Source organism: Canis lupus, chromosome 12 (assembly GCF_011100685.1).
Source record: "Canis lupus familiaris isolate Mischka breed German Shepherd chromosome 12, alternate assembly UU_Cfam_GSD_1.0, whole genome shotgun sequence".
In the NCBI taxonomy this organism is placed as follows: domain Eukaryota; kingdom Metazoa; phylum Chordata; class Mammalia; order Carnivora; family Canidae; genus Canis; species Canis lupus.
Genome location: NC_049233.1, coordinates 20,817,355 through 20,845,150, shown reverse-complemented (window position 1 = coordinate 20,845,150; position 27,796 = coordinate 20,817,355). Strand labels below are relative to the sequence as shown.

The following is a 27,796-nucleotide window of genomic DNA, read 5'->3' as shown; positions in this document are numbered from 1 at the left end:
CACTTAGCATAATAATCTCCCATTCATTCACGTTGTTGCACATGGCAAGAGCCCATTCTTGTTTATGGCTGAGTAATATTCCAGTGTGTGTGTGTGTGTGTGTGTGTGTGTGTGTGTGTGTACACACATCATTTCTTTTTGCATCCATAAATCAACAGACACTTGGGTTGCCTCCATATCTTGGATATTGTAAATAATGCTACAGTGAACACAGAGGTGCATATATCTTTTTGAATTTGTGGGGGTTTTCCCTTGGGTAAATATCTGGTGGTCGAATTACTGGATCATATGATATTTCTAGTTTTAATTTTTAAAGAAACTTCCATGCTGTTTTTCACAGTGGCAACACCAATTTACATTCCCACCAACAGTGCACAAGGGTTCCCTTTTCTCCACATCCTCACCAACACTTGTTGTTTCTTGTCTTTTGATTCTATCCATTCTGACTGGTGATAGGTGATGCCTCACTGTCGTTTTGGTTTGCATTTCCCTTATGATAAGTGATGTTGAGCATCTTTTCATGTCTGTTGGCCATCTGGATGTCTTCTTTGTAAAAATGTCTGTTCAGGTACTTTGCCCATTGTCTAATCAGATTATTTGCTTTTTTGGTGTTGAGCTGTATAAGTTCTTTATGTATTTTGGGTATGATCCTTTTATCAGATATTTTATTTACAAGTCTCTTCTTCTTAGGTTGCCTTTTTGTTTTGTTGGTGGATTCCTTTGCTGTGCAAACACTTTTTAGTTTGATGTAGTTTGAACAGGTTTCTTTTGCTTTTGGTTCCCTTGCCTGAGGAGACATATCTAGAAGAATGTTGCTAAGGCTGATAACAAAGAAATCACTGCCTGTTTTCTTCTAGGATTTTTGTGGATTCATGTCTCACATGAATAATACATTTTGAGTTTATTTTTGTGTGTGCTGTGAGAAAGTTGTCCGGTTTCACTCTTGCATGTAGCTGTCCAGTTTTCCCAACTCCATTTATTGAAAAGACTGTTTTTCCCCATTGTATATTCTTGCCTCCTTTGTCATAGATCAATTGACCATAAAACCATGGATTTGTTTCTGGTATATTCTGTTCTGGTATATTCTGTTCCACTGGTCTATATGTCTTACTGTTGATTGCTACAGCTTTTTTTTTTTTTTTTAAAGATTTTATTTATCCATTCATAGAGACAGAGAGAGAGAGAGGCAGAGACACAGGCAGAGGGAGAAGCAGGCTCCATGCAGGGAGCCTGACATGGGACTCGATCCCGGGTCTCCAGGATCACACCCCAGGCTGCAGACTATACTAAACCGCTGCGCCACCAGGGCTGCCCTGATTGCTACAGCTTTGTAGTATATCTTGAAATCTGGAGTTGTGGAACTTTTGGCTTTGTTCTTTTTTCTCAAGATTGCTTTGGCTCTTTGGGGTCTTTTGTGGTTCCATATGAATTTTATAGAACTTTGGTTCTGTGAAAAATGCAGTTGGTATTTTGATTGGGATTGCATTGAATCTACAGATTGCTTTGATTAATGTAGACATTTTGACGATATTAATTCTCCCAATCCATTAGCATGAGATGTCTTTCCATTTGTTTGTATCATCTTCAATTTCTTTCATCATTGTTTCAGTTTTCAGAGTACAAGTCATTCACCTCCTTGGTTGTCTGTTCCTAGATATTTATTCTTGTAGTTCAATTTTCTTGTAGTTCAACAATTGAAATTGTTTTCTTAATTTCTACTTCTGCTACTTCATTATTAGTGTACAGAAACAATCAATTTCTGTGTATTAATTCTGTATCCTGCAAGTTTACTGAATTCATTTATTCTGATAGTTTTTAGGTAGTATTTAGAGTTTTCTGTGTATAGTATTATGTCATCTGCAAGTAGTGACAGTTATATTTCTTCCTTACCAATTTAAATGCTTCTTATTTCTTGTCTGATTGCCGGGCTAGGACTTTAGTATTATGTTGGATAAAAGTAGTGAGAGTGAACACCCTTGTCTTGTTCTGATCTTAGAGGAAAAGCTCTTGGTTTTCATCATTGAGTATGATGCTAGCTGTGGGGTTTGTTATAAGACCTGGGTCCTGCCTTATGTGGCATTTATTATGTTGAGGTGTATTCCCTCTAAACCCACTTCATGCTTTTATCATGAACAGATGTTGAATTTTGTCAAGTGCTTTTTCTGCATCTATTGAAATAATCATAGGATTTTCATCCTTGGTTTTGCTGATGTGTTATATCATGTTGATTGATTTTGTGAATATTCAACCATCTTTGCATGCCCAGAATAAATCTCACTAGATCATGGTGAAAAATCCGTTTAATGTATTGTTGAATGTGGTTTGCTAATACTTTGCTGAGGATTTTTGCATCTATGTCCATCAGGAATGTTGGCCTATGGTTTTACTTTTTTAGTGTCTTAGTCTGGATTTAGTATCAGGGTAATGTTGGCTTCATAAAATGCATTTAGAAGCTTTCTGTCTTCTGTTTTTTTCCCATCCTCCCCCCACAATAATTTGAGAATAGGTATTGACTCTCCTTTAAATGTTTAGTAAAATTCACCTATGGTACATCTGGTCCTGGACTTTTGTTTGTGGGAGGTTTTGACAACCAATTCAATCTCATTACTAGAAAACAGTCTGTTCAGAATTTTTATTTCTTCCTGACTTAGAATTTTTAGAAGATTGTGTATTTCTAGGAATTTATCTGTTTCTTCTAGGTTGTCCAATTTATTGGCATCTAATTTTTCAGAATAGTCTTATAATCCTTTGTATTTCTGTGGTGCTGGTTGTTACCTCCCCTCTTTCATTTCAGATTTTATTTATGTCCTCTCCCTTTTTTCCCCCTTGAGTCTGTCTAAAGGATTATCAATTTTGTTTATTTTTCAAAGAATCAATTCTTGGTTTCATTGATCTTTTCTATCTTTTTCAGGTATTGCTTGTTTGTTTTTAGCCTTTATTTCTGCTCTAATCTTTATTATCCTTCCCTCTACTAACCTTGGGATTTGTTCATTCTCCTTTTTCTAGTTCCTTTAGATATGAGGTTAAATTGTTTATTTGAGATTGTTCTTGTTTCTTGAAGTAGGCTTGGATTTCTATGTATTTTCTTCTTAGAACTGCTTTTACTGTGTCCCAAAGATTTTGGATTGGTGTATTTTCATTTTTCATCAAGTTTTTAAAATTTCCTCTTTCATTTCTTGATGAGAAGAAATGAAAAAAACATGCTGTTTTAGTAGCATGTTTTTTTGGCCTCCACATGTTTGTGCTTTTTTTTTTCTTGTGAATGATTTCTTTTGGTTCTTACAGCTGTGGTTGGAAAAGATGCATGATATGATTTCAGTCTTCTTAAATTTATTGAGACTTGTTTTGAGGCCTAACATATGACCTCTCCCCGTGAGCGTTCCATGTATACTTACAAAGAATATATATTTTATTGGTTTTGGATGGAATGATATGTATAAATCTGTTAAGTCCATTGAATCTATTTTGTCATTCAATGACACTGTTTCCTTATTGATTTTCTGCCTGAATGGTCTATCCTTTGAAGTAAGTGGAGCATTAAAGTCCCCTACTATTGTATTATTGTTAATTTCTCTCTTTATATCTGTTAATATTTGCTTTATTTATTTAGATTCTCCAATGCTGGGTACATGGAAATCTATATTCTCTTGTCAGATTAATTCCTTTACCATAATATGATGTCTTTCTTTGTCTCTTGTGATAGTCTGTGTTTTAAAGTCACTTTGTCTGATCTCAGTATTGGTACATTAGCTTTTATTATTTAATTTTTTTAGTATAGTTAAAACAAAATGTTACATTAGTTTCAAGTGTACAACTTAGTGATTTGACAAGTTTATGATATGCTATGTTCACTGCAAGTTTAGATACCATCTGCTCCATTACATCACTATTACAATATTATTGATTGTATTCTTTATGTTCTGCTTTTTATTCCCATGACTTACTCAGTTCATAACTGGAGGTTTGAATCTTCCTCTCCCTTTCACCCATTTTGCTCATACCCCACCTACCCCTCTGGCTGTCATCTGTTTGCTTTTCTGTATTGATATATATATATATTTGAGAGAGAGATAGTGAGAGACAGCACAAGCAGGAAGTGAGGAGAGGGAGAAGCAGGCTCCTTGCTGAGCATGGACACCACCACCCCCTCCCCTGCCCTGGATGCATGGCTCCCAACACAGGGTTTTTCTTAGGACCCTCGGATTATGACCTGAGCGAAAGGCAGATGCTTAACTGACTCAGCCACCCAGGCACTCTTGTATTTATAGTTCTGATTCAGCTTCTTGTAGATACATTTTTTTCAGATTCCACATATGGATGGAATCATATTTGTCTTTCTCAGTCTGACTTATTTCACTTAGCATAATAGCCTCTAGAAACACCCATGTTGTCTCAAATGACACATCTCATCCTTTTTTATGGCTTTTTAATATTCCTTGTGTATATATGTCATATTTTCCTTTCTACTCATCTGCTGATGGACATTTAGGTTGCTTCCATGTTTTGGCTATTGTAAATAATGCTGCAATAAACATAGGGTTAAGTAATTTTTAAAGTACTTTTAGTAGGTTTTTTCTTGAGTTAGTGATTTCATTTTTCCTGAGTAAATAGTGGAATTATTGGATCATATAGTATTTCTATTTTTAATTTTTTGAGGAAACTCCATACTGTTTTCTTTTTTTTTTTTCTAAATGAACTCACTAACTACAGTTCTCTGAATCCCTAGTTCTTTTTTTTTTTTAAGATTTTATTTATTTATTCATGAGAGACACACAGAGAGAGGGAGGCAAAGACACAGGCAGAGGGAGTAGCAGGCTCCATGCAGGGAGCTCGACATGGGACTCAATCCCGAGTCTCCAGGATCAGGCCCTGGGCCGAAGGTGGCACTAAACCGCTGAGCCACCCGGGCTGCCCTCCATACTGTTTTCCACAGTAGCAGTACCAATTTACATTCCCACTAACAGTGCACAAAGGGTTCCCTTTTCTCCATATCCTTACAAACAATTGTTATTTCTTGTCTTGATTTTAGGCATTTTAATAGGGGTGAGGTGATGTCTCATTGTGGTTTTGGTTTTCATTTCCCTGAGGATTAGTCATATTGAGCATCTTTTCATGTGTCTGTTGGCCATTTATATATCTTCTTTGGAAAAATGTCTACTCAGGGCCTCTGCCCATTTTTTAAAATCAGATTGGTTTTTTGATTGTATGAGTTCTTTATATTTTTTGGATATTAACACCTTATTGCATATACCTTTTTGTAAATATCTTCTCCTGTTCAGTGGGTTGTCTGTTGTTTTGTTGATGGATTCCTTTTCTGTGCAGAAGCTTTTTAGCTTCATGTAGTTTCAATCATTTATTTTTTGCTTTTGTTTCCCTTGCCTTAGGATGTATCAAGAAAAATGTTGCTATGGCTAATGTCAGAGAGACTACTACCTGTGTTCTCTTCTAGGATTGTTATTGTTTCAGGCCTTATGTTTAGGTCTCTTTTTTTTATGTTTAGGTCTCTAATCCATTTTGAGTTTATTTTTGTATCTGGTATGAAAGTTATCCAGTTTCATTTTTTTACAGGGGACTGTTCAGTTTTCCCAGCACTATTTATTGAAAAGACTGTCTTTTCCCCATTATGTATTCTTGCCTTCTTTGTCATAGATGAATTAATGATATATCTATAGGTTTATTTCTGGGGTCTCTATCCTGTTATATTGATCTATGTGTCTATTTTCATGCCATACCATATTGTTTTGATTAATATAGCTTTCTGGTATATCTTGAAATCTGGAGCTGTGCTGCCTCCAGCTTTGTTCTTCTTTCTCAGGATTGCTTTGGCTTTACGGGGTCTTCTATGATTCCATACAAATTTTAATATTATTTGTTCTAGTTTTGCAAAAAATTTTGTTGGTATTTTGTCAGGCATTGTATTAAATCTGTAGATTGCTTTGAGTAATATAGACATTTTGGCAATATTAATTTTTCCAATCCATGAACATGGAATATCTTTCCATTTGTGTAATCTTCAATTTTTTTCATTAGTGTTTTACATTTTCAGAGTACAAATCCTTTACCCCTTTAGGTAAGTTTATTCCTAGGTATTTTATTCTTTTTGCTGCAACTATAAATGATGTTGTTTTTTACATTTCTCTTTCTGTGATTTTGTTAATGTACAGAAATACTACAGATTTCTGTACATTAGTTTTGTATCCTGCCACTTTACTAAATTTTTAAATTACTTCTAGTAGTTTTTTTGCTGGAATCTTTAGGATTTTCTATGTATAGTATCCTATCATCTGTGAATAGTGACAGCTTACCAATTTGGATGCCTCTAATTTCTTTTTCTTGTCTGATTGCTGTGGCTAGGATTTCTAGTACTATGTTAAATAAAAGTGGTGAGAGTGAACATCGTTTTCTTGTTCTTGATCTTAAAGAGAAAGTTCTCAGGTTTTCACCATTGAGGATGATGTTAGCTGTCGGTTGAAAATTTCATATATGGCCTTTATTATGTTGAGATATATTTCCTCTAACCTCATTTTGTTGAGAATTTTTATCATGAATGGATTTTGAATCTTGTCATACTTTTTCTGCATCTATTGAGATGTGCATATGGTTTTTATTCCTGATTTTGTTGATATGGTGTATGTCATTGATTGATTTACAAATATTGTACCATCCTTACATCCTACAAATATATCCTACCTGATTGTGGTGAAACATCTATTTAATATATCGCTATATGTGGTTTGCTAAGATTTTGTTGAGTAATTTGGCATCTGTATTGATCAGGGATATTGGTCTGTAGTGTGTGGGGCTTTTTGTGGTGTCTTTTCTGGTTTTGATATCAGGGTAAAACTATCCTTGTAGAAGGTATTTAGAAGCTTTCCTTCCTCTTCTATTTCTTCTGAATAGTTTGAGAAGAATAAGTATTAACTCTTCAGTAAATATCTGATAGAATTCATTTGAGAATCCCTCTAATCCTGGACATTTATTTTTTGGTAGTTTTTTAAATTATTGATTCAGTTTTGTTACTTCTACTTGGTCCACTCAGATTTTTCTATTCTTGGTTTAGTTTTAGAAGCTTATATATTTCTAGGGATTTAGCCATTTCTTCTAGGTTGTCCAATTAGTTGGCATATAATTTCTCATAGTATTCTCTTATAGTGCTCTGTATCTCTGTGGAATCAATTGTTGCTTTTCCTCTCTCATTTCTGATTTTATTTATTTGAGTCCTTTTTTTTTTTATATCTTGTCAGGCCTGGCTAAGAACTTGACAATTTTGTTTATCTTTTCAAAGAAACAGCTTTTGGTTTCATTGATCTTTTCTATTTTTTTTTTTTAGTTTCATTTATATCAGCTCTGATCTATATTATTTCCTTTCTTCTACTTATCTTGACCTTTGTTGTTCTTTTTCTAGAGCCTTTGGGCATAAAGTTAGTTTAAGATTTGCCTTGTTTCTTGAGACAGGCCTGTATTGCTGTGTACTTCTCTCTTAGAACTGCTTTCCTTGAGTCCCAGAGATTTTTGGACTGTTGTATTCTTATTTTCATTTGTCTCCATGTATTTTTTAAATGTATTTCTTCTTTGATTGCTTCATTGTCTCCTTGGATTTTTAGTATTATATTGCTTAGTCTCTGTGTGTTTTTTATTTTTCCAGTTTTTTCTTGTGACTGATTTTTTTGTGTGTGTGACTGATTTTTATTTCATACTGTTGTAGTCAGGAAAAACGCATATGATTGCAATCTTCTTAAATTTATTGAGGCTTGTTTTATAGCCTACTATGTGATCTATTCTGTAGAATGTTCCATGTGTATTTCAAAAGAATGTGTATTTTATTGGTTATAGATGGAATGTTCTGTATATATCTGTTCTGTGCATCTGGTCCAATGTGTCATTCAAAGATACTCTTTCCTTATTGATTTGCTGTCAAGATGATCTATCCATCGATGTAAGTAGAGTGTTAAAGTCCCTTACTATTATTGTATTACTGTGAGTTTCTCTCTTAATGTCCATTAATTTTTGCTTTACATATTTAGATGTTCTGATGTTGGGTGCATAGATGTTTACAATTGTTATATCCTCTTGTTGGACTGGTCCCTTTATGTAATGTCCTTCTTTGTCTCTTGTTACAGTCTTTGTTTTTAAGTCTATTTTATCTGATATAAATATTTGTACCATGGTTTTTTGTCACTTCCATATGTATGGTGAATGTTTTTCTATCCTTTCCCTTTCAGTCTGTATGTGTCTTTAGGTTTGAGGCAAGCTTTCATAGGCAGCACATAAATGTATATTTTTTATTATTCCATAACTCTTTTTATTGTAGCATTTAAACCATTTATCATGTAGTATGATAGGTATTTAGTTACTGCCATTTTAAAATTTTGTTTTCTCATTTTGTATTTCTTCTCTTGCTCTCTGTGATTATTGAGTATTTACAGTGTTTTGTTTGGCTTTCTTTGTCTTTATTTTTTGTGTGTCTATCATAAGATTTGGGTCTGTGGTTAACATGAGGCTCATATATACCATCCTAAGTAAATAACAGTTCATATTAATTTGATAGCCTTTAAGTTCAAATACATAAAAATTTTTTTTAATTGGAAAAGAAAAAAACTTTTTCCTCTCCTCTTCCCATTTTTAGTCTTCTCTTCACATTTTATGTATATGCTATCATGTTTTACATCTTTTTGTTTACATTTTTCTTATGTCTTATTATGGCCATTTCTTTTCCACTTAAAGCAGTTTCTTTCACATTTCTTGTGAAGCTGGTTTAGTCGTAATGAACTACTGTGTATTTCGTTTGGGAAACTTTTTTTTTTTTAGTTTTTTTTAAGACTTTATTTATTTATTTGAGAGAGAGAGAGAGAGAGTGCAAGCAGGGTGAGGGACAGAGTGAGAAACAGACTCCCCACTGAGCAGGAAGCCCAATGCAGGGCTCAATCTCAGGACTCCAGGATCATGACCAGAGCTGGAGGCAGGTGTTTAACCAACTGAGCCATCCAGGTGCCCCCCCCCCTTTTTTTTAGTTTTTTTAAGTTTTTATATTAATTCTAGTTGTTAACATACAGTGTTCTATTAGTTTCAGGTGCACAATATAGTTATTCAACAATTCTGTATGTCACCCAGTACTCATCACAAGTGTGCTCTTTAATCTCCATCACCTATTTAACCCATTCCCAGACTCACTTCCTTCTGGTAACCATCAATTTGTTTTCTATATTAAGAGTCTGTTTATTAGTTTGTCTCTTCCCCCCCTTTTGTTTGCTGTGTTAAATTCCACATATGAGTGAAATCATACAGAATTTGTCTTTCTCTGACTTATTTTGCTTAGCATAATACTCTCCAGCTCCATCCATTTTGTTACAGATGGCAAGATTTCATTATTTTTTATGGCTGAGGGGTGTGTGTGTATGTGTGTGTGTGTGTATGTCACATCTTTATTCATTCATTAGTCTGTGGACATATGGACTGTTTCCATAATTTGGCTGTTATAGATAATGCTGCTATACACACCAAGGTGCATGTATCCTTTTGATTAGTATTTTTGTATTCTTTGGGTAAATACCCAGTAGTGCAATTGCTTGGTAATAGGGTAGTTTTATTTTTTACTTTTTGAGGAAACTCCACACTGTTTTCCAGAGTGGCTGCATTTCCAGTGGGGCTGCAAGTTGCATTCCCACTAACAGTGCACAAGTGTTGCTTTTTCTCTATATCCTTGCCAATACCTGTTGTTTGTTGTGTTGATGATGTTGGGAGTTTTTTGATTACTGATTTAATGTCTTTGATGATTATCAGCCTGTTCAAATGTTCTGTTTCTTCCTGTCAGTTATGGTAGTTTATACATTTCTAGGAATTTATCCATTTTTTCTAGGATGTCCAATTTGTTAGCAAATATTTTTATAATACTCTTATAATTGTTTGTTTTGCTGTGCCTTTATTGCTATTCCTCTTCTCTCATTTGTGATTTTTATTTATTTGAGTCCTTTCTCTTTTTTCTTCTTGATAAATTTGGCTAAAGGTTTATCAGTCTTATTGATATTTTTTCAAAGAACCAGCTCCTGGTTTCATTGATTTGTCTTATTGATTTTGCAGTTTTTATATCATTTATTTCTGCTCTAATCTTTATTATTTACTTCCTTCTGCTGGTTTGGGGTTTCATTTGTTCTTCTTTGTCTGGCTTCTTTCGGTGTAAGGTTAGGTTGTTTGAGATTTTTCTTACTTCTTGAGGTAGGCCTATAGTGCTATAAACTTCCCTCTTAGAACCACTTTTGCTGCATTCCAAAGGTTTGGACCTTTGTGTTTTCATTTATCTCCATGGACTTTATTTCTTCTTTTGTTTTATTTCCTGGTTGACTCTTGCATTGTTTAGTAGCGTGTTATTTAATCTCCACTTATTTGTGGTGTCTTCAGATTTTTTTCTTGTGGTTGACTTTTAGTTTCATAGCTTTTTGGTCAGAAAAGATGCATGGTATGACTTTGATCTTTTGGAATTTGTTAAGGCTTGTTTTGTGGGCTAATATATAATCTGTTCTGGAGAATGTTTCATGTGCATTTGTGAAGAATGTGTATTCTGCTGCTTTAGGATGGAATCTTCTGAATATAGCTGTTAAATCTGTCTAGCCCAGGGTGTCATCCTCAGCCTTTTTGTTGTTGTTGTTGATTTTCTGTTTAGATAATTTGTCTACTGAGGTAAGTGGGGTGTTAAAGTCTTCTACTATTATTGTATTATTATTGATTCATTCCTTTATGTTTGTTATTTACTGTTTTATATATTTGGGTGCTCCTATGTTGATTGCATAAATATTTAGAATTGTTATATCTTCCTGTTGGATTGCCCCTTTATTATTATATTGTGACCTTTGTCTCTTGTTACCATCTTTATCTTTTTTTTTTTTTTTTACCATATTTATCTTAAAGTACATTTTGTTCAATATAAGTTTTGCTATTTTGGCTTCATTTTGACATCTATTTGAAATTTAGTAAAAATTTTGCCATCCCCTTACTTTCAATCTGAAAGTGCTTCAGGTGTAAAATGAGTCTCTTGTAGGCACATAAAGATGGGTATTCTTTTTTTTTTTTAATCCATTCTATCACTATCTGGGAAACTCTATTTCTCTTTCAAACCTACATTATAACCTTACCAAGTACACTATTCTTTGTTGTAGTTTTTTTTCCCCTTTCAGCACTTTGAATATATCCTGCTCCTCTCTTCTAGCCTGCAAAGTTTCTGCTGAAAGATCAGTTGATAACCTTATAGGTTTTCCCTTGCAGGCAATTTTCTGTTTCTCTTGCTCCTTTTAGGAGTCTCCCTTTATCTTTAATCTTTGACATTTAATTATCTGTGGTAGGTGTGAACCTTCTTAGGTCATCTTGTTTGGAATTCTTTATGATTCTTGGACTTGGATATCTATTTCCCTCCTTAGGTTGGAGAAGTTTTCAGTTATCATTTCTTTAAATATGTTTTCTATAACTTTTTCTCTCATCATCTTCTGGGATATCTATGATATGAATGGTTTTTTGTTTGATGTTGTCCAAGAGATTTCTTAATCTAGCCTCCTTTTTAAAAACTCTTGTCTCTTTTCATTGTTCAGCTTCTGTGCTTTTCATCTCTCTGTCTTCCAGATCAGATCACTGATATATTCTTTTGGATCCTTTTATCTACTGTTGATTCCCTCCAGTGTGTGCATTTTACTTATTGTATTCTTGAGCTCTGATTGATTCTTTTTAAAAATTTAAAAAATATTTTATTTATTTACTTATTTAGAGAAAAAGAGAGAGAGTGAGCAGAGGGGAGGGAGAGGGACAAATGACTCCCCACATTGAACACGGAGCTCAATGTGGGGCTGGATCTCACAACCTTGTGATCCTTGAGATCTCACAACCTTGAGATCCTTGTGATCATGACCTGAGTTAAAATCAAGACTTGGATGCTCAACCAACTGAGCCACCCAGGCATCCCCTGATTTCTTTATTTAAAATTTATTTTAGGGGTGCCTGGGTGGCTCAGTGGTTGAGTGTCTCCCTTCAGTCCAGGGCGTGGTCCCAGAGTCCCAGGATTGAGTCCCACATCCAGCTCCCCACAAGGAGCCTGCTTCTCCCTCTGCCTGTGTCTCTGCCTCTTTCTGTGTCTCACACAATAAATAAATAAAATCATAAATAAATAAATAAATAAATAAATAAATAAATAAAATTATTTATTTTAGAGAGAGTGTGAGTACACAAGAAGGGAGGGGAGCAGAGTAAGAGGAAAATACAGAATCTCAAACAGACTTTGAGCTGAGTACAGAGATGCACAGCTCAGTCTCATGACCCTGAGATCATGATCCAAGCCAAAACCAAGAGTCAGAAACTTAACCAACTGAGCCACCCAGGTGCCCCTCTGATTCTTTTTAATATTTTCTATCTCTTTCTAAATGTCTCGGTGAGTTCTTCCATTGTTGTCTCCCATCCAGTGAGTATCTTTACAGTCATTACTTTACATTCTTTATCAACTGTATTTCTTATCTTGGTTTCATTTAATTCTTTTACTGAATTCTTTCTTGTTCTTCCTTCTGAAGCATATTTTTCTTTCCCCACTTTGTTGGACTTGGTGTTTATTTCTATGGATTAGGCAAACAACTACTTCTCCTAAACTTGAAAGAATGGTCTTGTGTATGGTGACTTCTATGCAGATTGTGTGCACTTGGTGACTTACGGTGCCTGGGGCTGTGGATGTGTATGCTGGTTACTCTTTTATTTTTTAATTTTAATTTTTTTTTTGAGAGAGAGAGAGTGCACACAAACCAGGAAGCAGGGGCAGAGGGAAAGGAGAGGCGGGGGAGGATTTTAAGTAGTGGAGCTCCATGCTCAGTGGAGTATGGGGCCCAACAAGGGCTTGATCTCATGACCCTGAGATCATGACCTGAGCTGAAACCAAGAATCAGACACTTAACTGAGTCATCTAGGTGCCCCAGCTAGTTACTCTTTGAAACAGTGGTATGTCTCCATGTCTTTTGCTGTTCTCTTGCTATTTTATCTGTCTTTGGTTGTTTAGTAGCTGTTCAGTCAGTTCTCAGTTCTTTGTGAGGGATTATTTCATTAATAGGTGTAATTTGGTGTGTTCTGAGGAAAAGGTGAGTTCATAATCCTCCTATGTCACAATATTGAACCAGAACCTATTAGCAATGCCTTTTGTATTAAGTAGATGACCAGTTTCTTATAAAAGGATGTAACTGGGAGCAGCCAGATGGAAGAGATGCACATGGCAGGGTATGTGAAAAGTGCACAGAGCTTCCATGGTCTCTAAGCAAGCCATTCTCTTTAAATCTTCACTTATTCATCAACCTGGAAGTTCTGGCTTTTTTTTTTTTTTTCTTCTATTTTCATGCTGTATCTTTTTCCATTTTTTCACTTTTAGTCTCTATGTCTTTTAAATTGCTGTCTTTAGGTCTGAAGTGAGTCTCTTGTAGGCAGCATATAGATGGGTCTTGTTTTTATTTATTTTGCTACACTATGTCTTTTGATTGGTACATTTGAACCATTTACATGTAAAGTAATTATTAAGGGATGCCCAGGTGGCTCACTGGCTGAGCATCTGCCTTTGACACAGGTCATGATCCCAGGTCCTGGGATTGAGTCCTACATCAGGTTCCCTATGGGAGCCTGCTTCTTCCTCTGCCTATGTCTCTGCCTTCCTCTCTGTGTCTCCCATGAATAAATAAATAAAATCTATTTTAAAAAAAGTTTGAACACATTCTAAAAGAACTTTTTTACTCTTTCTACCATGTTTTATGTATATATTATCATATTTTACATGTTTTTATTCAGAATTTTCTTCCAACTATGGCTTTTTCTTTTCCACTTAAAGAGGCCCCTTTAACATTTCTTCTAAGGTTTGTTCAGTGATGAACTCCTTTAACGTTTTGAGGGGAAGCTCTTTATCTCTCCTTCCATTCTGAATGATAAGATTGCTGGGTAAAGTGTTTTGGGTTGTGTTTTTTTCCTTTTGGCACTTTGATATATCATGCTATCCCTTCTGGCCTGCAAAGTTTCTTCTGAAAAATCAGTTGATAGCCTTATAGGATTTCTCTTATGTGTAACTTTTTTCTAGTCTCTTTACTACCTTTTAAACTGATAAGAAGATATTACACTTGATCTTAGCCAAAAGGCCAAGAAGCGATCTCTCTTACTACTTTTAAAATTCTCTCTTTATCTTTAAACTTTGATATTTTAAATAATAATTAAAATGTTATGGTGTGGGGTTCATCTTCTTCGCAACCCTCTGCTTTCTGAACCTGTATGTCTATTTATTTTCCTAGATTGGGGAAGTTTTCAGCTATTATTTGTTCACATAAGTTTTCTGCCCTTTTTCTTTTCCTTCTGGGATGCCAAAATGTGGACGTTCAGTTGTTTTTGTCCCAGAGATCCCTAAATTCTCTTTTTTCTTTTTGATTTTTAGCTTGGGTGCTTTCCACCACTGTCTTCCAGATGACTGATCAATTATTCTGCATCCATTAATCTGCTATTGATTCCCCCTAGTGTATTTTTTATTTCAGTTGTATTCTTCAATTGAGGTTATTTTTTATATTTTCTATCTCTTTGCCTAAGTTTTCACCAAATTTTTCTTTTTTCTTTTTTTTTTTAAGATTTTATTTATTTATTCATGAGAGACAGAGAGAGAGAGAGAGAGAGAGAGAGAGAGGCAGAAACACAGGCAGAGGGAAGCAGGCTCCATCCAGGGAGCCCCACCGACATGGGACTCCATCCCGGGTCTCCAGAATCATGCCCTGGGCTGAAGGCGGCCCTAAACCGCTGAGCCACCAGGGCTGCCCTCACCAAATTTTTCTACTCTCCTCTTCAGTCCTGGGAGCATCTTTACAATCATTACTTTAAACTCTTTATTAGGCATATTGCTTACCTCCATTTTATTTAGTTCTTTTTCTGGGGTTTTGTCATGGTGTTTTGTTTGGAACCTATTCCTCTGTCTTCCCCATTTTGCTTGACTATCTATGTTTGCTTCTATGAGTTAGGTGAACAGCTACTTCTCCTGAACTTGAAGAATGGTCTTATGTGTGGTAATCTTTCGTGTAGACTGTGCCTGGTGACTTTGGCTGGGTGGCTGGTGCTGTGTCTGGCACAGGACAGATGATTTGGGGCAATCCATACTGGGGTTGACCTAGGGGGATGGTACTAAACTGAGCACAGGCCATAATGGTCCCTGGAGTCTCCACAGAGTTGGTGCCAAGGCAGGAGAACTATAGCTAAAGTGGGTGCATGCTGAGGTATTCCAAGGTATTCAGTACAGGGGGTGTCCTGGTGGGGTAATTAGAGTCAAGGCCAGCATGGGCCAGGGTGTCCTGAGGTGCTCCACACAGGGAGTAGACATCCTGGTAGGTGGCTGAAACTGAGATGGGGAGTGGTCCAGGGGTTCTAGGATTCTTACACAAGGAGTACCCTGATGGGGCAGGTAGAACTGAGGTAGGCACTGGCCAGAGCTTCTTGGGGTGCTCTGCCCTGGGGGTGCCTTGGTGGGGTGGCTAAAGCCAAAGGAGGTATGAGCCAGGAGGCTCTGGAGTGCTCTGTGCCAGAGGTGCCCTAGCAAGCTGTCTGGAGCCAAAGTGGTGTGGGCCTAGAGTATTCTGGTGTGCTTTGCACCTGTGTTACCTTGGTGTGACAGCTGGAGCTATAGTGAGCATTGACCCCAGGGATTTCCCAGTGTGTGCTGCACTGGGGCTGCCTGATAGGGCAACTGGGATGGGTGTGAATTAGGGGCTTAGGCTCATGAGGTGATAAGCCAGCTCTGGCACCCAGACCTTGTTCCTATCCATTGTGGAGAATGTCAACCATGGAGCTCACCAGCCCTTCAGATCCAAAGACAGTTCCAGCAGCCCGCGCCCCCACCCCCACCCCTCACCATTTGGTGGAGTTTTATAGGGCTGGCTCTTTTATATTCTAGTTGCTTGCTTGCTTATTTATTTATTTATTTATTTATTTATTTATTTATTTATTTAATTTATTTGAGAGAGAGAGCAGAGAGTGGGAGAAGGGAAGGGACAGAGGGAGAAGCGGACTTCCCACTGAGCAGGGAACCTGACATGGGACTTGATCCCAAAATCCTGAGATCATGACCTGAGCTGAAGTCAGATGCTTAACCGGACTAAGCCACCTAGGTGTCCCAAGCTGCTCTTTTAAATGCAGCTTTTTTTCTGTGCCCCAGGACATTTGGGGCTGGTGTGGGCTCACTGAAGCAGCTAGCTGGTTATAGCCCATGGACTCTGCTCCCATGTGCATTATCAAGATGGAGGGGGAGCATAAACCATGGCACTCATGAGCTCCTCAGACCCAGAGTTCCAGCAGCCCCCTGCCATTTGGCAGAGTTCTATTCTAGGACTGGTTCCTTTATATTCTAGTTATCCTTTTAAAACACAGCTTTTTTTTTTTTTCTTTCTGTGCTGCAAGGATGATGAATCTGCTTATGATATCTCAGAACTATCCCTCCTCACGGCAGTTTGCAGCATGGGGGATGGCAGTTCCCTTCATAACCATGTCTCTCCACCTCTCATGCTGTTCCGATGTGGTCTATCTTTTGTGCAGAAGCTGGTTCAGTCAGCTATCAGTTTTTTAGGAAGAATTGCTTTATAAATAGGTGTGGAGGGATGCCTGGGTGGCTCAGCTGTTGAGTGTCTGCCTTCAGCTTGGGGCATGATCCTGGAGTCCTAGGATTGAGTCCCACGTCGGGCTCCCTGCATGGAGTCTGTCTGTCTGTCTGTCTGTCTCTCTCTCTCGAATAATAAAAGTTTAAACTAAATAAATAAATAAGTGTGGATTTGGTGTGTCCATGGGGGAGGTGGGTTCAGGGTCTTCCTACATTACCATCTTGGATCAGAACATAGTGATTATTTAATGTACATAGTGCAGAGGTGCTTGGAATCAGGAATTTAAAAGGAGTGGTCCCAGGCCTCAAAGAACCCAGACTTTAATAGAGGGACATCGATATGTAAGAATGTTAGAATTGCATGTGATAACTGATGAAGAGAACAAAGGCAAGAGAAATGCAGCTAAAATTAAATGTCCTTACAATTTTTACCCACTGATAAATACTCTAAAACTGCAGAGCGTAACATTCCTCAAGGAACTCGTGGGTGCCTTAATGTTCATGTTTTGCCAGAGATGAAAAGCAACCTCATCTTAACAATAATAGCCAGGTCTCCAGGATCCTATCATTCTTCTCTGTAACATATTGAAATCCCTTTAGAGACTTGCGGTATCTCTACGCACCACGACCCCAAATTTAAAAGTACATAATCAGTGGCTCCTCACAATCACAGGGCAGCTCTGTCTGCCCATAGGTCCTATGCCTGTACTATAATCACCTTTTTGCACTGTAAAACGTCTCAAGAATCCTTTCTTGACCATTGCATCGATGGCCCCACATCATTTTTGATGGCTGGTAGGTACAGGGTTTCTGCATCTTCCTTCACCTGGACTTCAAGCCTTGGTGCAAACTTGGTGAGTTACTTCCTCTTCTCCTTTTACTCTCATTTCAGGGCTCTTCAAGGAGTATGGTCTTACTGGAACACTTTCATGTCGATTGCTCAGGCTGCAATCCTCTAGCCCCTGGCTCCTCTACGGGGAGGGGGGAAAGCCTGCCTTTTGACTGGAAGCTGTACCTTGGCCCGAATGGTAATAAGACCCAGAAACTTGATGCCCTCTCTTTATTCGTACTCTTATACAAAGCTGTCTTTCTTGGGCACAGGACAGCCACTTAAGTCACTAAGATGGTTGCTAATCTTAAGACTCCCACAGGAGGTTACCTTCTTATTGGTCTAATGTGATCCCCTCCACATCTCTGGTGTAGCCGCTTCTGGCCACAGGACCTCTGCCTGGAGCCACCGAAACCAGTAACTGATAGAATTAAAACCCAGCCAGGGACCATTTCCTGGGGAAGTCAGCTATTATGGCCACATGTGCTGGAATATCACTTAGACCATGATGGAGTTCCATCTTTATTCTTCTTCTTCAGTGTGCCCTACTGACTACTTAAATTGTAACATTAGGTATTTCCCCATGCAGATTCTTAACATTCTTCATGGGTTAACCATGGGTTAAGATGGCAGCACTCTTGGTCCACCTACCAGCACCTATTATATCCTGGGAAAAACAATAGGGAAGCAAAGGGATGTTGACATCCCTTCAGTAAACAAGTTGGTATTCATAATAGCCTTTTGAAGGATGCCTCTGGTTGCTTCGAACACTAGGAACCTTGACATTATCTTGAATAAGATGCCACCAAGCCGTCCAGGGGGGATTATGGTAACGGACTTCTCCACTTTTCTGGTAATGAGATCTTCCTCTTGAGGGAATCTTCCTCCCTTGGGGTATCTCTTAATCAATTGGAACCAATTTGGATTGTAAGATAAAGAAAAAAAGACTCATCTTCTTCTGCAATAATGCATGGCCTCGGTATTCCTTAGGAGATAAGGAAAAAATAGCCCATTAATGGGACAAAAACTTCAGTACTATATACCAGTTAGATCTCTTCTGCAGGAAACAAGGAAAAAGCATTGAAGTGCCCTGTGTTCAGGCCTTCATGGCCTTAAATCAATATCCTGATGTAAGGGCTTCTTACAGAATGTGTTTAGCCACTAACCAGGCTGATAAACCCCCTCTCAGCATATTGGATGTTGATTGTCTAAACAGGCCCCCTCCTCTTAACAAACTTGAGCTACTGGAGGAATCACCAGCCAGTGCAAAAACACTGGATCTGTTACTATCCCTCCTCTTTACAAGCCCCAAGTCCCTTCTGTTCCCAGCCTATCTGGACCTACCAGGAGAGGAACCCCTGTCTCCCAGGAGCTCCTTCTAAATCTGGACTATATCCCCTTAGGGAGGTTGCTAATGGAGAAATGAGCATTATTAGAGTCCATGTCCTGTTCTCCATGGCAGACTAGCCTCAAGTAAGACAATTAGGACAATGTTCTGAAAACCCTTCTCAATTTATTGAAGGTTCTCAGCAATTATGTTATGTTTGATTTGAACTCACTGTTGCACCCTTGAGGAAGAAAAACATATCTGGGTGGGGGCTCAAGAATTTGTTGATGAACTACCAGTCAGAGATAGAGGGGTAGGGGGGTAGAGGGTGTTGTTATCCCAAATACCCAACCACACTGAAATTATCAAGAGGGTAGCTAGCCAAAGAAAGGAAAGAGGAGACCATATGATCACTTGTTGAATAGAAGGAATGAAAAAAAAAAAGTATTTTCAAAATCTGTAAGCTTTATTAAAATTCAGGAAATCATTCAAGTTGCTGATGAAAATCTAGCTCTATTTCAAGGTTGTTTGATAGAAGCCATCCATAAAATATACAAATCTGGCCCCAACCTCACCTGAGGGAACAATTACATCACGCACACATATTCTAAGTCCGTGGGAGCCTGACAGCCACCGACAATGAACTAAAATGACTTTAGGTCCTCAAACCCCACCCGGCACCTACCAAAGGCCACTGCTGGAGTTTTTAATAATAGAGAGAAGGTTTTAAGACAGGAAAAGGACCGGAGAGCTAAAGTGCAGGGTAAAATACAGGCTCAAACATTGGCTGCCGCCATCGCGGATTCCCCACAACACCAGACTAACCAGGGGCCAAAGAGAAAGCCGGCATCAGGCCAAGGACCAGGTGAGATCCGTGCTACAGGGGTGGCCAGATCGGACATTGGAGCAAGGAATGTCCAAACAAAAGCTCTCCACCGGGGCCATGTCCTGTCTGTAAGGAAGAAGGACATTGGAAGAGAGACTGTCCTCATCTCCAGAGAGAGAGGAAGACAGGAACTCACTTCCCCGCCCGAGAGCAGGAACCTGAGGATCTGGCATGACGAGGCCCTGAGGCTGGTCCGGCTCCCTTTGACATCAAGATGACTGAGCCCCAGGTTACCCTGGATGTGGAAGGTAAGTTCAATTTGATCTTATTGATACAGGAGCCATTTACTCTGTTCTTATTCAGCACTCAGGCCCTAGTTAACTTTTTTTTCCCCTTTTTTTTCCTTTTTTTTTTTTTTTTTTTTTTTTTTAAGAGAAAGTGGGGAGTGGGGAGGGTTAGAGGGAGAGAGAGAATCCCAAGTAGGCTCCATGCTCAGCACAGAACCCAACTCCCGGCTCTACCTCACAACCCCAAGATCATAATCTGAGCTGAAACCAAGAATTAGATGCCTAACAAACTGAGCCACCCTGGCATCCCAACCCATTTATCTTTCTAACCATAACATTGTTGGCCTAGGAAGCTAAAATATGCCATCAGACAATTCCTTTAACTTATAAATACAAAAGTCAATTGATGACTCATGTTTTTCTGGTCCTTCCATCCTATTCCACTCTATTACTTGGATGAGATTTAATTCATAAACTAAGAAGCAGTTTTGCTCTTACTAAAAAGGAGAATGACTTATTCTCTTTAACACTTGGAGAATTAAAACCTTACCCTGATAACCCTTCTAATATTTGGAAAGAAGTAAATCCACAGGTCTAGGGTTGCAATGTTCTAGGACAGCCTCTTAAAGACCAACTAGTTAAAATGATGACCTTAAAGGACCCAACCACTATACCTTATAAAATATATATATATATATATATATGTGTGTGTGTGTATAATAGAGAGAAGGTTTTAAGACAGGAAAAGGACCGGAGAGCTAAAGTGCAGGGTAAAATACAGGCTCAAACATTGGCTGCCGCCATCGCGGATTCCCCCATATACATATATATGTGTGTGTGTGTGTATATATATATATATATATATATATATATATATATATCCCTATATATGTGTGTATCCCTTAAAACATGAAGCAAAAGCTGGGTTATAACTACATATTATTAGGTTCTTCAAACATGGCATTTTAAGGCCTTGTCAATCTCCTTATAATACTTCAAGTTTACCAGTAAAAAAGCCAAATGGAAAATATTGAATAGCATAAGATTTAAGAGCAATAAATGAAACATTTGAATCTATTCATCCCATAGTGCCAAGTCCCTGGGGATGCTGACTCACAGTACTTGATTTTTATTTTTTTTTTTAAGATTTTATTTATTTGAAAAAGAGAGTGAGAGAACACAAGCAGGGGAAGTGGCAGAGGAAGAAGAAGGCTCCCTGATGAGCAGGGAGCCCAATACAGGACTCAATCTCAGGACCCTGGGATCATGATCTGAGCCAAAGGCTGATGCTTAACTGACAGACTCACCCAGGCACCCTTACAGTATGATTTAAAAGACACTTTCTTTTGCATCCCTCCAAGTGAAGAAACACAGCCATTACTTGCTTTTGAACAGGCCTCACCTTTAAGCCCAGAGGATGCTCAATTAACTTGGGACTGTCTTGCCACAAGGTTTTAGGGACCGCCCTCGCCTATTTGGGGCTGTACTTCGTAAAGACCTTGGTGATGTAGCCTTGCTTCAAGGGACTGTAATTCTGTATGTGGATGATATTTTAATATGTTGTCCCACAAAAGAAACATCTGATAGTAATTCTCTAACTTTTAACTTCTTGATAAACAGGATATCATGTCTCCCTAAAGGCACAAATATCTAAATAAAAGGTACAATATCTGAGATACAAATTAACACAAGGTTACCATACCCTGTCTACTGACAGGAAAAGGCTACATTAGTTTTTGGACTCTCAACTTCAAAGAAACAACTCCATACTTTCCTACGTATGGCAGGATTTTGCCACCTATGGATTCCTAGATTTGGATTCTTCAAATCATTGTATAATTCAAATAAAGGCCCTGATAAAGAACTTTTACTGTGGACTAAAGCCCAGCAGATAGGCTTTCAAACATTAAAAGCTAACTTTCATCAGCCCTAGCTTTGGCTTTCCAGATTTAGAAAAATCTTTTACTTTATAGGTAACAGAAAAACAGGAACAAGCTTTGGGGGTTCTTAACCAGAAATTAGGGAAAGAAACAAGACTGGTGCGCTATTATTCAAAGGCACTTGATAATGTAGCACAAGGGTGGCCAGCTTGTCTTCGAATGGTGGCTGGAACAGCCCTGCTGCTAGAAGAAGCTTCAAAACTTATGATGCAAAAAAAAAAAAAAAAAAAAAACTTATGATGCAATAGTCCTTGACAGTGATGATTCCATATCAGGTTCAAAGGCCACCAATGGATGGCAGGAGGCTGATTTAGTAAATACCACGCTATGTTTTTTAGATATGTCAGAAGTAGTGCTTAAAACTTGTCAAACTTTAAACCCAGGTACCCTTATGCCGGACCTGACCATCATATTTCTATGCTTGGACATGACTGCTCAGAAATTATTGATCTTGATTATTCTAGCTGACCTGACTTAAAAGATTCCCCTATTGAAAATGCAGATAACTGTAGGTTTACCAATTGTGGTAGCTTCATGGATAAGGCAGAAAGAAAAGCTGGATATGCTATAGTTAGCTTAATTAAGACCATTGAGGCAAAAGCCCTTCCAGTAAATACTTCTGCTCAAAAGGCTAAAGTAATAGTACTTATTCGTGCTCTTCAATTGGCAAAAGGCCTAAAAAATAATATTTAAATTAATTCCAATTATGCTTTCCTGGTACTACGTGCCCATGGAGCAATTTGGAAAGAAAGGGAATTGCTATCAAGTTGTAACTCCCCAGATATAAGCCTGAAATAATTATCCTTCTTGAGGCCATAAATCTACCTAAGGAGGTGGCTGTAATTCATCTCAAGGGACATCAAAAAGATATGACCTTGGGCTCTAAAGGAAACAATTTGGCCGACCATGCAGCAAACAGGCAGCACAAAATAAATACTAAGTCTTACACCAGTTTTATTTGTCTGTAATTAAAACTATAAAGTTTTGGGATCCCTGGGTGGCGCAGCGGTTTGGCGCCTGCCTTTGGCCCAGGGCGCGATCCTGGAGACCCGGGATCGAATCCCACATCAGGCTCCCGGTGCATGGAGCCTGCTTCTCCCTCTGCCTATGTCTCTGCCTCTCTCTCTCTCTCTCTCTCTCTCTCTCTGTGACTATCATAAATGAATAAGAAATTAAAAAAAAAAAAAACTATAAAGTTTTAATTCCACACAAGCCCATATCTTCAGTCTGTTTTATTTGAGCAAACATGTGAATGGGAGGGAGAGGGAGAAATCTTAAGCAGTCAGCTAAGAACATGACATAGGACTTTATTTCAAGACCCTGAGATCATGACCTGAGCCAAAATTAAGTCAGGCACTTAACCAACTGAACCATCCAGGTACCCTCATATCTCTAGTCTATTTAGACCAGGAGATTCACATAGTCCAGAAACAAGTATATTTTTAAAAATGCACAGGACTGCCTTGTTAATGACAGAAAAATATTCATACCCAAAAATAACTGATGGAAAGTAATACAGGTTTACACCAGGCTACTCATTTGGGCAAAAAAAAAAATTTGCTTTAGAACATTTAATTACAAATATATTTGATGGGATAAGTTTAACAACTATAAAACAGGTCTGTCAATCCTTTATTGTTTGTGCACAGGTAAATCTGGAAAGTGCAGTCTACTCCCTCCCTTTTGAAACCACTCCAATGACATGGAACATATCCAGGAGAGGACTGGCAGCTTGATTTCACATAAATGCCTCCTTGCAAAGGTTATTAAGTTCCTACTAGTGATTGTTGATACTTTCACTGGATGGATCAAGGCCTTTCCATGTAAAAGTGAAAGGGCCATGGAAATAACTAAGTTTTGTTGTGAGAAATTATTCCTAGATTTGGTCTTCCATGGTCCCTTCAAAGTAGCAATAGACTTTCTTTTACTGCACAAATAACAAATAGCATGAGCTTTGAAAATTAAATTTTTTCTACATTTATCCTGGCATCCACGATCCTCTGAACAGGTAGAGAAAGCTAATTACACTTTAAAACACCACCTTAAAAAAATAAAAAAAATAAAAAATAATAAAACAACACCTTACTAAGTCCAGAGACAGGAAAATTGGGTTACTCTCTTACCTATAAGACTTCTCCAAATGAGAACTTCTCCAGAAGAACCTATTGGTTATAAGATATTATACAGAAAACCATTTCTTACAGTGCGCTTGTAATTAGATAAAGATCATAACACTTTAATTATTCATTCGAGGCTGGTTTAATTAATAAGTTACTTAATGAATATGCTGATCAAATGCTCCCCAAACCTGATTTAACTATAACTGAAAATCCACCCCATGCAAGCCCTGGAGACATGGCTTATTTAAAAGATTGGAAGTCAAATACTGTGGGGGACTTAAATCCAAAATGGAAATGTTCATGTCAGGTCATGTTATGTACTTCTACTGCAGTAAAATTAGAGGGACTCTTCCATCTAAAATAAAACCTGTACTTCCTTCACAGGAAACCAGCGAACAAACTAACATGCCATCTTACTCCTGTGAACCTTTAGAAGATCTCAAACTCCTCTTCAAAAGACAATGAAGGTTGTATGTTTTCTCTTTGTTCTTTGTTCTCCAATTTTAACAGACCATTCCTTCCTACAATGGTACAACATTATGCTGAACTTCAAAATCAAACAGCTTGTTGGATTTGTAGATTTTTGCTTATGTCAAGTATATCCACATTGCCCTGGTGGTTTCCCCTTTACAGGGCACTGACTGGCACTCCTTATACACTTATACTTTAGATAAGATACATAATCCTAACACTGGCATATATTGTGATAATTCTATCACCTGAAAATACTTCTTCTTGGCCAATGATCAATATGACTTGGAACTTTCCAAGTCATAACCAGACTTTTTCATACCCTCAGACCATTAAGGTTTTAACTGAATTCACAAGCCTACAAATAAAAACGCCCGTCAATGACTGCCTAGATTACTAAACCCTACTTATCAGTATACCCAGGTTGGTATATACCGAGTCCAGGATGATTATTTATGGCTCACAACAACTACTGGACAATTCAATCAAAAGACAGTTTTATAAAAAAAAAAAAGAGTTTTATGCTGAGAACAAAAGATCATACATGTGATACCTATACAAACAGCACATGACATTTGGAATGGCTGGCACTAGAAGTATGTTCTCAAACCATTATTCTCCATGTTGCTGATTGCTTTGTTACTGGCTGGGCAAGGCAACTGGGAATTCGATGGCTAGCTCCAAACAGCCCCCAGCAGTTACATGGATCTGACCTGTGGCCCTGACTTCCTCCAGGATTGACAGGTCATTGTACCTTGGGTTTTTTTTTTGTTTTTGTTTTTGTTTTTTTACTTGGACTGGGAGGCGCCTTATCAAAACCATCACTACTCTGGCTTATCTTCCAAATTTAAAACAATGATAGACATGATCAATATTTCATTGGTATGATCATTTAATATCCATCTTTGTTCCCTCAATAGAATTGGAGGGATATCTGGCATATGGAATCCTTTAACAAATATGTTATAGAAGCACTAAATGACACAAAACAGTATTTCCTTACTTAATGCTGAAGTTACAGCTCACAGATGCTTAAAGCAGTTCTACAAAATCCAATGGCCTAAGATATTTAACAGCTGCACAATGTGATACCCCATTATTAAAATGGAATGATGTGGGATGCTTGGGTAGCTCAGTGGTTGTGTCTGCCTTGGCTCAGGGTGTGATCACAGAGTTCCAAGATTGAGTCCCGCATTGGGCTCCCCACAGGGAGCCTGCTTCTCCCTCTGCCCATGTCTCTGCCTCTTTCTCTGTGTCCCTCATGAATAAATAAATAAAACCTTTAAAAATAAATAAATAAAAGGGAATGATGTATATATATCCCAGATTATCACAAAAATGTAACAGGATTGCTAAAAGATGTGAATATACTCAAACTGGCACTTTACATGATTCCTCCCTCTCCTTTTTTTTTTTTTTTTAAGATTTCATTTATTTATTCATGAGAGACACAGAGAGAGAGAGAGAGAGAGAGAGAGAGAGAGAGAGGCAGAGACACAGGCAGAGGGAGAAGCAGGCTCCATGCAAGGAGGCCGATGTGGGACTCGGTCCTGGGTCTCCAGGATCACACCCCAGGCTGCAGGCGGCGCTAAACCACTGTGCCACCGGGGCTGCCCTCCTCCCTCTCCTTTAACAATTGGTTAAACTCCTGGACTGGAGGAGGATCTTGGTCAACTATCAAAGGTCTTTTTATTGGGCTTCTTTTTCTCATAATAATATTAATCTTATTTTGCTGTTTTTTTTCCAGTGTCTCCCTGCCTGATGCTGAGACTCTTTCACTACCATTAATTCAAGCTGACAGATGATCCTTTCTACTTGAGAAGATTCCCATATGTTATCTACCTTGGATTCAGCTGCCTCTGCCTTTGGTAACTCCTATATATAAATCCCCCAACTGACCAGTGTTGACTCATAGTAGGGACATCTCTATGCCCCTCTTCAGCAGGAAGAAATTACAGAAGATAAAACCTTCCAACCTCAGCAACTTTAAAGATTTAAGGGTCAAAATTGTTCAGGGGGAAAAATGAGAAGAACAAAGGCAAGAGAAATGCAGTTAAAATTAAGTGTCCTTACGATTTCAGCCCACTGATAAATACCTGAAACCTGCAGAGCATGACATTCCTCAAGAAACTCATGGCTGCCTTAAATTCATGTTTTGCTAGAGACTAACAACAACCTCGTCTTGACAATAATAGCCAGATCTCCAGGATCCTATAACTCTTCTTTAACACATGGAAATCCCTTTAGAGACTTATGTTATCTCTATGTACTTTTAAGTTTGGAGGGGGGCATGTAACCAGTCACTCCTCATAATCATAAGTGCAGTTCTTACTGCCCATGGCAGTCCTGTGTCTGTGCTATAATAAAAGCACCTTTTTGCACCATAAAATGTCTCAAGAATTCTTTCTTAACCATTGCGCTCCATAGCTGCACATCAATAACTGCTAGGATAGAAGTAATACAGGGTATTTAGGAAACACAGACAAGGGGTACATTCTGGTGGAGTCAGGGGATGTATTCCAGAGCTGCTGAGCCTGAGGTTAAGAGGGAATTCATTAGTTCCATGATTGGCTCAGTGATCCCTGCAGCCAGTTGCACAAGTTGAGAAGCTGTGAGGGTTGAGCTTAGCCCTGATCACTCGCTTGCTCTCACTGGTTTGTGATGTGCCTGTCCGTTACTGTAGTCACCTGCCTCATGTGGCTAGTCAGCATTTGAAATACAGCTAACCTACACTGCGATATGTGATAAAGGTAAATTATTTTGCAGATTTCAGAAATTTAGAATAAAAAAATCCCTTTAATGTTTTTATATTACACATTGAAATGATACTATTTTGGATACATTGAATATTTTTGAAATTAATTTCACCTCTTTTTTTTTTTTTTTTTTTTTTTGCTAGTATTGCTCTAGAAAACTTAAAATTATTTATGTTGTTTAAGTTATATTTTGAACTAGGCGATGCTGGTCTAAATCATTGGTTCAACTCCAGTGGGAATCCTGCCCATTTGGGTTTTGATGTGATTCTTTTAGAACTAGACCTTGGCTCTGCCACAAACCAGTGTTCTGGAGTCAGCCCTGCTCCACTACTCAGTAACTAGGGTAAGCTTTGAGCAAGTTTAAACTCTCTTAATGCCAGGATTTTTTTTTGAACTTATAAAGCAGGGACAATAAGACTTAGGAGTTGTGAGCATAAACAATAATCCCTATAAACCAAAGCTCTTTGCTCTATATTTAATACATTTAAGCTCTTAAAATTTCTAAACAGCTTTATTGAGGTGTCATTTATAAATAATAAACCCTTAATGAATGTTATTAAGACTAAAATTTATTGAGTGCTTCCTACTGCCAAGCCCTTTGTATGAATTCCCTCCTTTAATT

General features: G+C 37.9%; 1 long non-coding RNA gene and 1 pseudogene across 1 annotated transcript in view; one reads left to right on the top strand and one right to left on the bottom strand.

Annotated features, from left to right (window-relative positions):
• Nucleotides 1–26,807, top strand: part of LOC119874271 — a 37,974-nt gene extending 11,167 nt beyond the window's left edge. The window contains exons 2-4 of the long non-coding RNA XR_005367406.1: nucleotides 17,511–19,908; nucleotides 24,332–24,414; nucleotides 26,166–26,807. This is a non-coding gene — a long non-coding RNA (uncharacterized LOC119874271). The remainder of the gene's footprint in view (nucleotides 1–17,510; nucleotides 19,909–24,331; nucleotides 24,415–26,165) is intronic.
• LOC119874358 lies at nucleotides 14,042–14,144 on the bottom strand (annotated as a pseudogene).
• Nucleotides 26,808–27,796: the final 989 nt, after the last annotated feature.